The sequence below is a fragment of the Chiloscyllium punctatum genome, unplaced genomic scaffold (genome assembly GCF_047496795.1).
Source record: "Chiloscyllium punctatum isolate Juve2018m unplaced genomic scaffold, sChiPun1.3 scaffold_666, whole genome shotgun sequence".
NCBI classification, from domain to species: Eukaryota; Metazoa; Chordata; class Chondrichthyes; order Orectolobiformes; family Hemiscylliidae; genus Chiloscyllium; species Chiloscyllium punctatum.
In genome coordinates this window covers 32,501-45,000 of record NW_027310400.1, presented here as the reverse complement: position 1 = coordinate 45,000, position 12,500 = coordinate 32,501, and positions in this window count along the sequence as shown.

Sequence of the window (12,500 nt, the reverse complement as noted above, 5' to 3'; positions counted from 1 at the left end):
TACCTGCGTGACGAGCACCGCAGGGCGGCAGAGCCATCGCACTTGGCCGGGTGGCAGAGGAGGACCCGACTATTCACAGATAGCGGCCCAACGACTCCCAGAGCCGGTCGTGCGGCGCGCGAGGTCTGCTCTCTTCACAAGAGGCTTTATTAGGGAGTGCTAAGGCAAGGTTCTGTGCCCTCCACCCTCATCGCAACACCCATGGGAGCCTCCGGTCGTCAATAGACCGCCGCACCGGCCTCTGACTGACTCTCAGAATGGACGGAAAGAGCCGGGTAAGCCTTTCAAAAGATTCGACCACGTGCCGAAAACTTTAGACTTCCGTGAGCTCTCCGGCTTGCACCGAGACCCGAAGTCGACGTGCGAAGCACCACGGGACCCCTTTCGCCTGCAGGTCCCGAGCCGCCTTTATTTGCTGTTACGAGCATCGTGTGCCCCATACCTGCGTGACGAGCACCGCAGGGCGGCAGAGCCATCGCACTTGGCCGGGTGGCAGAGGAGGACCAGACTATTCACAGATAGCGGCCCAACGACTCCCAGAGCCGGTCGTGCGGCGCGCGAGGTCTGCTCTCTTCACAAGAGGCTTTATTAGGGAGTGCTAAGGCAAGGTTCTGTGCCCTCCACCCTCATCGCAACACCCATGGGAGCCTCCGGTCGTCAATAGACCGCCGCACCGGCCTCTGACTGACTCTCAGAATGGACGGAAAGAGCCGGGTAAGCCTTTCAAAAGATTCGACCACGTGCCGAAAACTTTAGACTTCCGTGAGCTCTCCGGCTTGCACCGAGACCCGAAGTCGACGTGCGAAGCACCACGGGACCCCTTTCGCCTGCAGGTCCCGAGCCGCCTTTATTTGCTGTTACGAGCATCGTGTGCCCCATACCTGCGTGACGAGCACCGCAGGGCGGCAGAGCCATCGCACTTGGCCGGGTGGCAGAGGAGGACCAGACTATTCACAGATAGCGGCCCAACGACTCCCAGAGCCGGTCGTGCGGCGCGCGAGGTCTGCTCTCATCACAAGAGGCTTTAGGGAGTGCTCAGGCAAGGGTCAGCCCGCAGCCTTCCTGGCAACACCCAGGGGAACCAGGCCACTCGCGTCTCTCGCCTTCATTTTCGACACGAGCGCCTGCGGAGGGCCACCACCCCCTCCGATTGTCAAGAGACCTCCGCACCGGCCTCTGACTTACTCTCAGAATGGACGGAAAGAGCCGGGTAAGCCTTTGAAAAGATTCGACCACGTGCCGAAAACTTTAGACTTCCGTGAGCTCTCCGGCTTGCACCGAGACCCGAAGTCGACGTGCTTAGCACCACGGGACCCCTTTCGCCTGCAGGTCCCGAGCCGCCTTTTATTTTTGTTACGAGTATCGTGTTCCCCAAACCTGGGTGACGAGCACCGCAGGGCGGCAGAGCCATCGCGCTTGTCCGGGTGGCAGAGGAGGACCAGACTATTCACAAATAGCGGCCCAACGACTCCCAGAGCCGGTCGTGCGGCAGGCGAGGTCTGCTCTCATCACAAGAGGCTTTAGGGAGTGCTCAGGCAACGGTCAGCCCGCAGCCTTCTTGGCAACACCCAAGGGAACCAGGCCACTCGCGTCTCTCGCCTTCATTTTGGACACGAGCGCCTGTGGAGGGACGGCCGGAGTCAACGTGGGGTTTGCCCGCCCTCCAATAGTGTCAAAAGACCGCCGCACAAGTCTCTGACTGACTCTTAGAACAGACAGAAAGAGTTTGTCAAATCTGTCAAAAAATTGACAAAGTGTCAAAAATTCGACTTCCAAGAGCTCTCCGGCATGCACTCATACCTGTCATTAAAGTGCTATGCCCGTGGAACCGTTTTTCGGATGCCTTTCAGAACGGTCCCGCGCCGCCATTTTGTTCTAAAAATCGTGTTCCCATATATCTCCGGGTACCCCGCCAACCTCACTGCGGAAAAACTACAAGTGGCACTGAATGGGTCTGAATTCCAAATTTGACTGCATCGGTCTGGAACTCGGTCCGGTCAAAACCGTTTGGATTTTTCTCGGTCCGGACTTCCGCGACAGACAAAGTTAAAGTTTTCGGGCTGCAGGCACAAAACGACAGCTGGCCATTTGCCGGGCTCAATTCACCCAATTCCTCCGGCACTTCGGAGCACATGTTCGGTGTAAGTTTGCGAATCTTTCCCGATGCTGCAGCATTTTCCTCCGCTGACACTTAGAATATTTTTCACACTTTGCTGAAAATTTTTCTAAGTGTTTTTTTCCAAGTTTTCCTGGTTACTGATTTCTTCTTTTTAAACATTTTTCTAAGTTTTTCTGGTTACTGATTTCTTCTTTTTAAACATTTTTCGCAGTTTGTCTGGTTACTGATTTCTTCTTTTTAAACATTTTTCGCCGTTTTTCTGGTTACTGATTTCTTCTTTTTAAACATTTTTCGCCGTTTTTCTGGTTACTGATTTCTTCTTTTTAAACATTTTTCTAAGTTTTTCTGGTTACTCATTTCTTCTTTTTAAACATTTTTCTAAGTTTTTCTGGTTACTGATTTCTTCTTTTTAAACGTTTTTCTGGTTACTCATTTCTTCTTTTTAAACATTTTTCTAAGTTTTTCTGGTTACTCACTTCTTCTTTTTAAACATTTTTCGCCGTTTTTCTGGTTACTGATTTCTTCTTTTTAAACATTTTTCTAAGTTTTTCTGGTTACTCATTTCTTCTTTTTAAACATTTTTCTAAGTTTTTCTGGTTACTCATTTCTTCTTTTTAAACATTTTTCTAAGTTTTTCTGGTTACTGATTTCTTCTTTTTAAACATTTTTCTAAGTTTTTCTGGTTACTGATTTCTTCTTTTTAAACATTTTTCTAAGTTTTCCTGGTTACTCATTTCTTCTTTTTAAACATTTTTCTAAGTTTTCCTGGTTACTCATTTCTTCTTTTTAAACATTTTTCTAAGTTTTCCTGGTTACTGATTTCTTCTTTTTAAACATTTTTCGCAGTTTTTCTGGTTACTGATTTCTTCTTTTTAAACATTTTTTCGCAGTTTGTCTGGTTACTGATTTCTTCTTTTTAAACATTTTTCGCCGTTTTTCTGGTTACTGATTTCTTCTTTTTAAACATTTTTCGCCGTTTTTCTGGTTACTGATTTCTTCTTTTTAAGCATTTTTCTAAGTTTTTCTGGTTACTCATTTCTTCTTTTTAAACATTTTTCTAAGTTTTTCTGGTTACTGATTTCTTCTTTTTAAACATTTTTCTAAGTTTTTCTGGTTACTCATTTCTTCTTTTTAAACATTTTTCTAAGTTTTTCTGGTTACTCACTTCTTCTTTTTAAACATTTTTCTAAGTTTTTCTGGTTACTGATTTCTTCTTTTTAAACATTTTTCGCCGTTTTTCTGGTTACTGATTTCTTCTTTTTAAACATTTTTCTAAGTTTTTCTGGTTACTCATTTCTTCTTTTTAAACATTTTTCTAAGTTTTTCTGGTTACTGATTTCTTCTTTTTAAACATTTTTCTAAGTTTTCCTGGTTACTGATTTCTTCTTTTTAAACATTTTTCGCAGTTTTTCTGGTTACTGATTTCTTCTTTTTAAACATTTTTCTAAGTTTTCCTGGTTACTGATTTCTTCTTTTTAAACATTTTTCGCAGTTTTTCTGGTTACTGATTTCTTCTTTTTAAACATTTTTCTAAGTTTTTCTGGTTACTGATTTCTTCTTTTTAAACATTTTTCTAAGTTTTTCTGGTTACTCACTTCTTCTTTTTAAACATTTTTCTAAGTTTTCCTGGTTACTGATTTCTTCTTTTTAAACATTTTTCGCAGTTTGTCTGGTTACTGATTTCTTCTTTTTAAACATTTTTCGCAGTTTTTCTGGTTACTGATTTCTTCTTTTTAAACATTTTTCTAAGTTTTTCTGGTTACTCACTTCTTCTTTTATAACATTTTTCTAAGTTTTCCTGGTTACTGATTTCTTCTTTTTAAACATTTTTCTAAGTTTTCCTGGTTACTGATTTCTTCTTTTTAAACATTTTTCTAAGTTTTCCTGGTTACTGATTTCTTCTTTTTAAACATTTTTCTAAGTTTTTCTGGTTACTCATTTCTTCTTTTTAAACATTTTTCGCAGTTTTTCTGGTTACTGATTTCTTCTTTTTAAACATTTTCCTAAGTTTTCCTGGTTACTGATTTCTTCTTTTTAAACATTTTTCTAAGTTTTCCTGGTTACTCATTTCTTCTTTTTGATCATTTTTCTAAGTTTTCCTGGTTACTGATTTCTTCGTTTTGAACATTTTTCTAAGTTTTCCTGGTTACTCACTTCTTCTTTTCAAACATTTTTCTTCGTTTTTCTGTTTACTCATTTAGCACTTTCAGGCACTTTCCCATCATTTCCTCGTTCCCGATTTCACCCTTTAAAACGCTTTCGGGCATTTCCCTAAGTTTTGCGGTTCACTCGTTTGGGACTCACTGACACCTTCTCTAGCTTCCCTGCTCACTTTTTTCGTACTGTTGAGAAAATTCGAACCCTTTCCTTAACTATGCCGGTTACTGACTTCACCGCTTCAGACCCTTGTCCCCGTAATGAAAGATACCATTTCCCACCGTGGGAAATGCACGAAAATCGGACTGAACACGGGGGAGGCTCCCCCCTCGAAGGCGAGACCGTCGGCAGAACCGCCGGGTCAAACCCGGCCGAGCTACCCGGCTTACAAGTCTCAAAGTCGGTATGAGCAGTCACGTCCACCCCCATTCCCTTTTGGACCACTTCCCACGGTTCCAAATGCATGAAAATCGGCCTGTACACGGGGGAGGCACCCGCCTCGAAGACGAGACCGTCGGCAGAACCGCCGGGTCAAACCCGGCTGAGCTACCCGGCTCGGAAGCGCCAAAGTCGGGTTGAGCAGTCACATTCACTCCCATCGACGTTTGGACCACTTCCCACGGTTCGAAATGCACGGAAATCGGCCTGTACACGGGGGAGGCACCCGCCTCGAAGAGGAGACTGTCGGCAGAACCGCCGGGTCAAACCCGGCTGTGCTAACCGGCTCGGAAGCGCCAAAGTCGGGTTGAGCAGTCACATTCACTCCCATCCCCTTTTGGGCAACTTCCCACGGTTGGAAATGCATGGAAATCGGACTGAACACGGGGGAGGCTCCCCCCTCGAAGGCGAGACCGTCGGCAGAACCGCAGGATCAAACCCGGCTGAGCTACCCGGCTTACAAGTCTCAAAGTCGGTATGAGCAGACACGTCCACCCCCATTCCCTTTTGGACCACTTCCCACGGTTCGAAATGCATGAAAATCGGCCTGTATACGGGGGAGGCACCCGCCTCGAAGACGAGACCGTCGGCAGACCCGCCGGGTCAAACCCGGCTGAGCTACCCGGCTCGGAAGCGCCAAAGTCGGGTTGAGCAGTCACATTCACTCCCATCCCCTTTTGGACCACTTCCCACGGTTCGAAATGCACGAAAATCGGCCTGTACACGGGGGAGGCACCCGCCTCGAAGACGAGACCGTCGGCAGAACCGCCGGAACAAACCCGGCTGAGCTACCCGGCTTACAAGTCTCAAAGTCGGTATGAGCAGACACGTCCACCCCCATTCCCTTTTGGACCACTTCCCACGGTTCGAAATGCATGAAAATCGGCCTGTATACGGGGGAGGCACCCGCCTCGAAGACGAGACCGTCGGCAGACCCGCCGGGTCAAACCCGGCTGAGCTACCCGGCTCGGAAGCGCCAAAGTCGGGTTGAGCAGTCACATTCACTCCCATCCCCTTTTGAACCTCTTCCCACCGTTGGAAATGCACGAAAATCGGCCTGTACACGGGGGAGGCTCCCCCCTCGAAGGCGAGACCGTCGGCAGAACCGCCGGGTCAAACCCGGCTGAGCTACCCGGCTTACAAGTCTCGAAGTCGGGTTGAGCAGTCACATTCACTCCCATCGACTTTTGGGCAACTTCCCACCGTTGCAAATGCATGAAAATCGGCCTGTACACGGGGGAGGCACCCGCCTCGAAGTCGAGACCGTCGGCAGAACCGCCGGGTCCAACCCGGCTGAGCTACCCGGCTTACAAGTCTCAAAGCCGGGTTGGGCAGTCACGTTCACCCCCATTCCCTTTTGGATCACTTCCCACGGTTCGAAATGCACGAAAACCGGCCTGTACACGGGGGAGGGTCCGCCCTCGAAGGCGAGACCGTCGGCAGAACCGCCGGGTCAAACCTGGCTGAGCTACCCGGCTTACAAGTCTCAAAGTCGGGTTGAGCAGTCACGTTCACTCCCATCGACTTTTAGACCACTTCCCACGGTTCGAAATGCACGAAAATCGGCCTGTACACGGGGGAGGCACCCGCCTCGAAGACGAGACCGTCGGCAGAACCGCCGGGTCAAACCCGGCCGAGCTACCCGGGTTAGAAGCCTCAGAGTCGGGTTGAGCAGTCACGTTCACTCCCATCGACTTTTAGACCACTTCCCACGGTTGGAAATGCACGAAAATCGGCCTGTACACGGGGGTGGCATCCGCCTCGAAGACGAGACCGTCGGCAGAACCGCCGGGTCAAACCCGGCTGAGCTACCCGGCTTACAAGTCTCAAAGTCGGGTTGAGCAGTCACATTCACTCCCATCGACTTTTGGGCAACTTCCCACGGTTCGAAATGCACAAGATTCGGCCTGAACACGGGGGACGCTCCCCCCTCGAAGGCGAGACCGTCGGCAGACCCGCCGGGTCAAACCCGGCTGAGCTACCCGGCTCGGAAGCGCCAAAGTCGGTATGAGCAGTCACGTTCACTCCCATCCCCTTTTGGACCGCTTCCCACGGTACGAAATGCATGAAAATCGGCCTGTACACGGGGGAGGCACCCGCCTCGAAGACGAGACCGTCGGCAGAACCGCCGGGTCAAACCCGGCTGAGCTACCCGGCTTACAAGTCTCAAAGTCGGGTTGAGCAGTCACATTCACTCCCATCGACTTTTGGGCAACTTCCCACGGTTCGAAATGCACAAAATTCGGCCTGAACACGGGGGACGCTCCCCCCTCGAAGGCGAGACCGTCGGCAGAACCGCCGGGTCAAACCCGGCTGAGCTACCCGGCTTAAAAGTCTCAAAGTCGGTATGAGCAGTCACATTCACCCCCATTCCCTTTTGGACCACTTCCCACGGTTGGAAATGCATGAAAATCGGCCTGGACACGGGGGAGGCTCCCCCCTCGATGACGAGACCGTCGGCAGAACCGCCGGAACAAACCCGGCTGAGCTACCCGGCTTACAAGTCTCAAAGTCGGTATGAGCAGACACGTCCACCCCCATTCCCTTTTGGACCACTTCCCACCGTTGGAAATGCACGAAAATCGGCCTGTACACGGGGGAGGCACCGGCCTCGAAGACGAGACCGTCGGCAGAACCGCCGGATCAAACCCGGCCGAGCTACCCGGGTTAGAAGCCTCAGAGTCGGGTTGAGCAGTCACATTCACTCCCATCCCCTTTTGAACCTCTTCCCACCGTTGGAAATGCACGAAAATCGGCCTGTACACGGGGGAGGCTCCCCCCTCGAAGGCGAGACCGTCGGCAGAACCGCCGGGTCAAACCCGGCTGAGCTACCCGGCTTAAAAGTCTCAAAGTCGGGTTGAGCAGTCACATTCACTCCCATCGACTTTTGGGCAACTTCCCACCGTTGCAAATGCATGAAAATCGGCCTGTACACGGGGGAGGCTCCGCCCTCGAAGGCGAGACCGACGGCAGAACCGCCGGGTCAAACCCGGCCGGGCTACCCGGGTTAGAAGCCTCAGAGTCGGGTTGAGCAGTCGCATTCACCCCCATCCCCTTTTGAACCTCTTCCCACCGTTGGAAATGCACGAAAATCGGCCTGTACACGGGGGAGGCACCGGCCTCGAAGACGAGACCGTCGGCAGAACCGCCGGATCAAACCCGGCCGAGCTACCCGGGTTAGAAGCCTCAGAGTCGGGTTGAGCAGTCACATTCACTCCCATCCCCTTTTGAACCTCTTCCCACCGTTGGAAATGCACGGAAATCGGCCTGTACACGGGGGAGGCTCCCCCCTCGAAGGCGAGACCGTCGGCAGAACCGCCGGGTCAAACCCGGCTGAGCTACCCGGCTTACAAGTCTCAAAGTCGGTATGAGCAGACACGTCCACCCCCATTCCCTTTTGGACCACTTCCCACCGTTGGAAATGCACGAAAATCGGCCTGTACACGGGGGAGGCACCGGCCTCGAAGACGAGACCGTCGGCAGAACCGCCGGATCAAACCCGGCCGAGCTACCCGGGTTAGAAGCCTCAGAGTCGGGTTGAGCAGTCACATTCACTCCCATCCCCTTTTGAACCTCTTCCCACCGTTGGAAATGCACGAAAATCGGCCTGTACACGGGGGAGGCTCCCCCCTCGAAGGCGAGACCGTCGGCAGAACCGCCGGGTCAAACCCGGCTGAGCTACCCGGCTTAAAAGTCTCAAAGTCGGGTTGAGCAGTCACATTCACTCCCATCGACTTTTGGGCAACTTCCCACCGTTGCAAATGCATGAAAATCGGCCTGTACACGGGGGAGGCTCCGCCCTCGAAGGCGAGACCGACGGCAGAACCGCCGGGTCAAACCCGGCCGGGCTACCCGGCTCGGAAGCGCCAAAGTCGGGTTGAGCAGTCACATTCACCCCCATCCCCTTTTGGGCCACTTCCCACGGTTCGAAATGCATGAAAATCGGCCTGTACACGGGGGACGCTCCCCCCTCGAAGGCGAGGCAGTCGGCAGAACCGCCGGGTCAAACCCGGCTGAGCTACCCGGGTTAGATGCCTCAAAGTCGGGTTGAGCAGTCACATTCACCCCCATCCCCTTTCGGCCCCCTTCCCACGGTTGGAAATGCATGAAAATCGGCCTGTACACGGTGGGCGCTCCCCCCTCGAAGGTGAGACCTTCGGCAGAACCGCCGGGTCAAATCCTGCCGAGCTACCCGCGTTAGAGGTCTCAATGTCGGCTTCAGCAGTCACATTCAATCCCATTCCCGTTTGGACCTCTTCCCGCCGATGGAAATGCACAAAATTCGGCCTGAACACGCGGGGCGCTCCCCCCTCGAAGGCGAGACCGTCGCCAGAACCGCCGGGTCAAATCCGGCTGAGCTACCCGCGTTACAGGTCTCAAAGTCGGGTTGAGCAGTCACGTTCACCCCCATCCCCTTTCGGACCCCTTCCCACGGTTGGAAATGCATGAAAATCGGCCTGTACACGGTGGGCGCTCCCCCCTCGAAGGTGAGACCTTCGGCAGAACCGCCGGGTCAAATCCGGCCGAGCTACCCGCGTTAGAGGTCTCAATGTCGGCTTCAGCAGTCACATTCAATCCCATTCCCGTTTGGACCTCTTCCCGCCGATGGAAATGCACAAAATTCGGCCTGAACACGCGGGACGCTCCCCCCTCGAAGGTGAGACCTTCGGCAGAACCGCCGGGTCAAATCCGGCCGAGCTACCCGCGTTAGAGGTCTCAATGTCGGCTTCAGCAGTCACATTCAATCCCATTCCCGTTTGGACCTCTTCCCGCCGATGGAAATGCACAAAATTCGGCCTGAACACGCGGGACGCTCCCCCCTCGAAGGCGAGACCGTCGCCAGAACCGCCGGGTCAAATCCGGCTGAGCTACCCGCGTTACAGGTCTCAAAGTCGGGTTGAGCAGTCACGTTCACCCCCATCCCCTTTCGGACCCCTTCCCACGGTTGGAAATGCATGAAAATCGGCCTGTACACGGTGGGCGCTCCCCCCTCGAAGGTGAGACCTTCGGCAGAACCGCCGGGTCAAATCCGGCCGAGCTACCCGCGTTAGAGGTCTCAATGTCGGCTTCAGCAGTCACATTCAATCCCATTCCCGTTTGGACCTCTTCCCGCCGATGGAAATGCACAAAATTCGGCCTGAACACGCGGGACGCTCCCCCCTCGAAGGTGAGACCTTCGGCAGAACCGCCGGGTCAAATCCGGCCGAGCTACCCGCGTTAGAGGTCTCAATGTCGGCTTCAGCAGTCACATTCAATCCCATTCCCGTTTGGACCTCTTCCCGCCGATGGAAATGCACAAAATTCGGCCTGAACACGCGGGACGCTCCCCCCTCGAAGGCGAGACCGTCGCCAGAACCGCCGGGTCAAATCCGGCTGAGCTACCCGCGTTAGAGGTCTCAAAGTCGGGTTGAGCAGTCACGTTCACCCCCATCCCCTTTCGGACCCCTTCCCACGGTTGGAAATGCATGAAAATCGGCCTGTACACGGTGGGCGCTCCCCCCTCGAAGCTGAGACCTTCGGCAGAACCGCCGGGTCAAATCCGGCCGAGCTACCCGCGTTAGAGGTCTCAATGTCGGCTTCAGCAGTCACATTCAATCCCATTCCCGTTTGGACCTCTTCCCGCCGATGGAAATGCACAAAACTCGGCCTGAACACGCGGGACGCTCCCCCCTCGAAGGTGAGACCTTCGGCAGACCCGCCGGGTCAAATCCGGCCGAGCTACCCGCGTTAGAGGTCTCAATGTCGGCTTCAGCAGTCACATTCAATCCCATTCCCGTTTGGACCTCTTCCCGCCGATGGAAATGCACAAAATTCGGCCTGAACACGCGGGACGCTCCCCCCTCGAAGGCGAGACCGTCGCCAGAACCGCCGGGTCAAATCCGGCCGAGCTACCCGCGTTAGAGGTCTCAATGTCGGCTTCAGCAGTCACATTCAATCCCATTCCCTTTTGGAACACTTCCCGCCGTTAACAATGCACGATATTCGGCCTGAACACGCGGGACGCTCCCCCCTCGAAGGTGAGACCTTCGGCAGAACCGCCGGGTCAAATCCGGCCGAGCTACCCGCGTTAGAGGTCTCAATGTCGGCTTCAGCAGTCACATTCAATCCCATTCCCGTTTGGACCTCTTCCCGCCGATGGAAATGCACAAAATTCGGCCTGAACACGCGGGACGCTCCCCCCTCGAAGGCGAGACCGTCGCCAGAACCGCCGGGTCAAATCCGGCCGAGCTACCCGCGTTAGAGGTCTCAATGTCGGCTTCAGCAGTCACATTCAATCCCATTCACGTTTGGAACACTTCCCGCCGTTAACAATGCACGATATTCGGCCTGAACACGCGGGACGCTCCCCCCTCGAAGGTGAGACCTTCGGCAGAACCGCCGGGTCAAATCCTGCCGAGCTACCCGCGTTAGAGGTCTCAATGTCGGCTTCAGCAGTCACATTCAATCCCATTCCCGTTTGGACCTCTTCCCGCCGATGGAAATGCACAAAATTCGGCCTGAACACGCGGGGCGCTCCCCCCTCGAAGGCGAGACCGTCGCCAGAACCGCCGGGTCAAATCCGGCTGAGCTACCCGCGTTACAGGTCTCAAAGTCGGCTTCAGCAGTCACATTCAATCCCATTCCCTTTTGGAACACTTCCCGCCGTTAACAATGCACGATATTCGGACTGAACACGGGGGCCGGTCCGCCCTCGAAGTCAACACCGTCCGCAGAACCGCCGGGGCAAATCCGGCTGAGCTACCCCGCCCCCGAACACTCAAAGTCCCTCTGAAGCCTTGCATTCGCCTCCTTGGAAAATTGACGTCAAACATTACCAAAATCGGGGGCACGAGCACTAAAGCTAAGTCTCACCCTTTCCCTATCCCTAACCAGGAACCGAACGCCCACCCTCAGCCTCACACCAACGCCGGTGCCACTCCAGACAGACACACCCTTCAAAACCACACCCATCCGGCCATGCAACTCAAAAAGGGTCCAAATTCAGAAACACCCCCTTCAAAAGGCACTCCATCCTCGGCCACACCACCGGGACATGCTCCCCTCGGCGATAATTAAGCCCCCACCACTATTTGAAGCCAACCGCAGCCGCAACTCGAACGGAGAAATCAGTAACCAATTCAAAAATGCGCTTGGTTACTGATTTCTACTGAGCCGAAAAAATTCTAAGTGTCGGTGGTTACTGATTTATACCAACCCGAAAAAATTCTAAGTGTCAGTGGTTACTGATTTATACCAACCCGAAAATATTCTAAGTGTCAGTGGTTACTGATTTATACCAACCCGAAAAAATTCTAAGTGTCAGTGGTTACTGATTTATACCAAGTCGAAAAAATTCTAAGTGTCAGTGGTTACTGATTTATACCAACCCGAAAATATTCTAAGTGTCAGTGGTTACTGATTTATACCAACTCGAAAAAATTCTAAGTGTCAGTGGTTACTGATTTATACCGACCCGAAAAAATTCTAAGTGTCAGTGGTTACTGATTTATACCAACTCGAAAATATTCTAAGTGTCGGTGGTTACTGATTTATACCAACCCGAAAAAATTCTAAGTGTCAGTGGTTACTGATTTATACCAACTCGAAAAAATTCTAAGTGTCGGTGGTTACTGATTTATACCAACTCGAAAATATTCTAAGTGTCGGTGGTTACTGATTTATACCTACCCGAAAATATTCTAAGTGTCAGTGGTTACTGATTTATACCAAGTCGAAAATATTCTAAGTGTCAGTGGTTACTGATTTATACCAACTCGAAAAAATTCTAAGTGTCAGTGGTTACTGA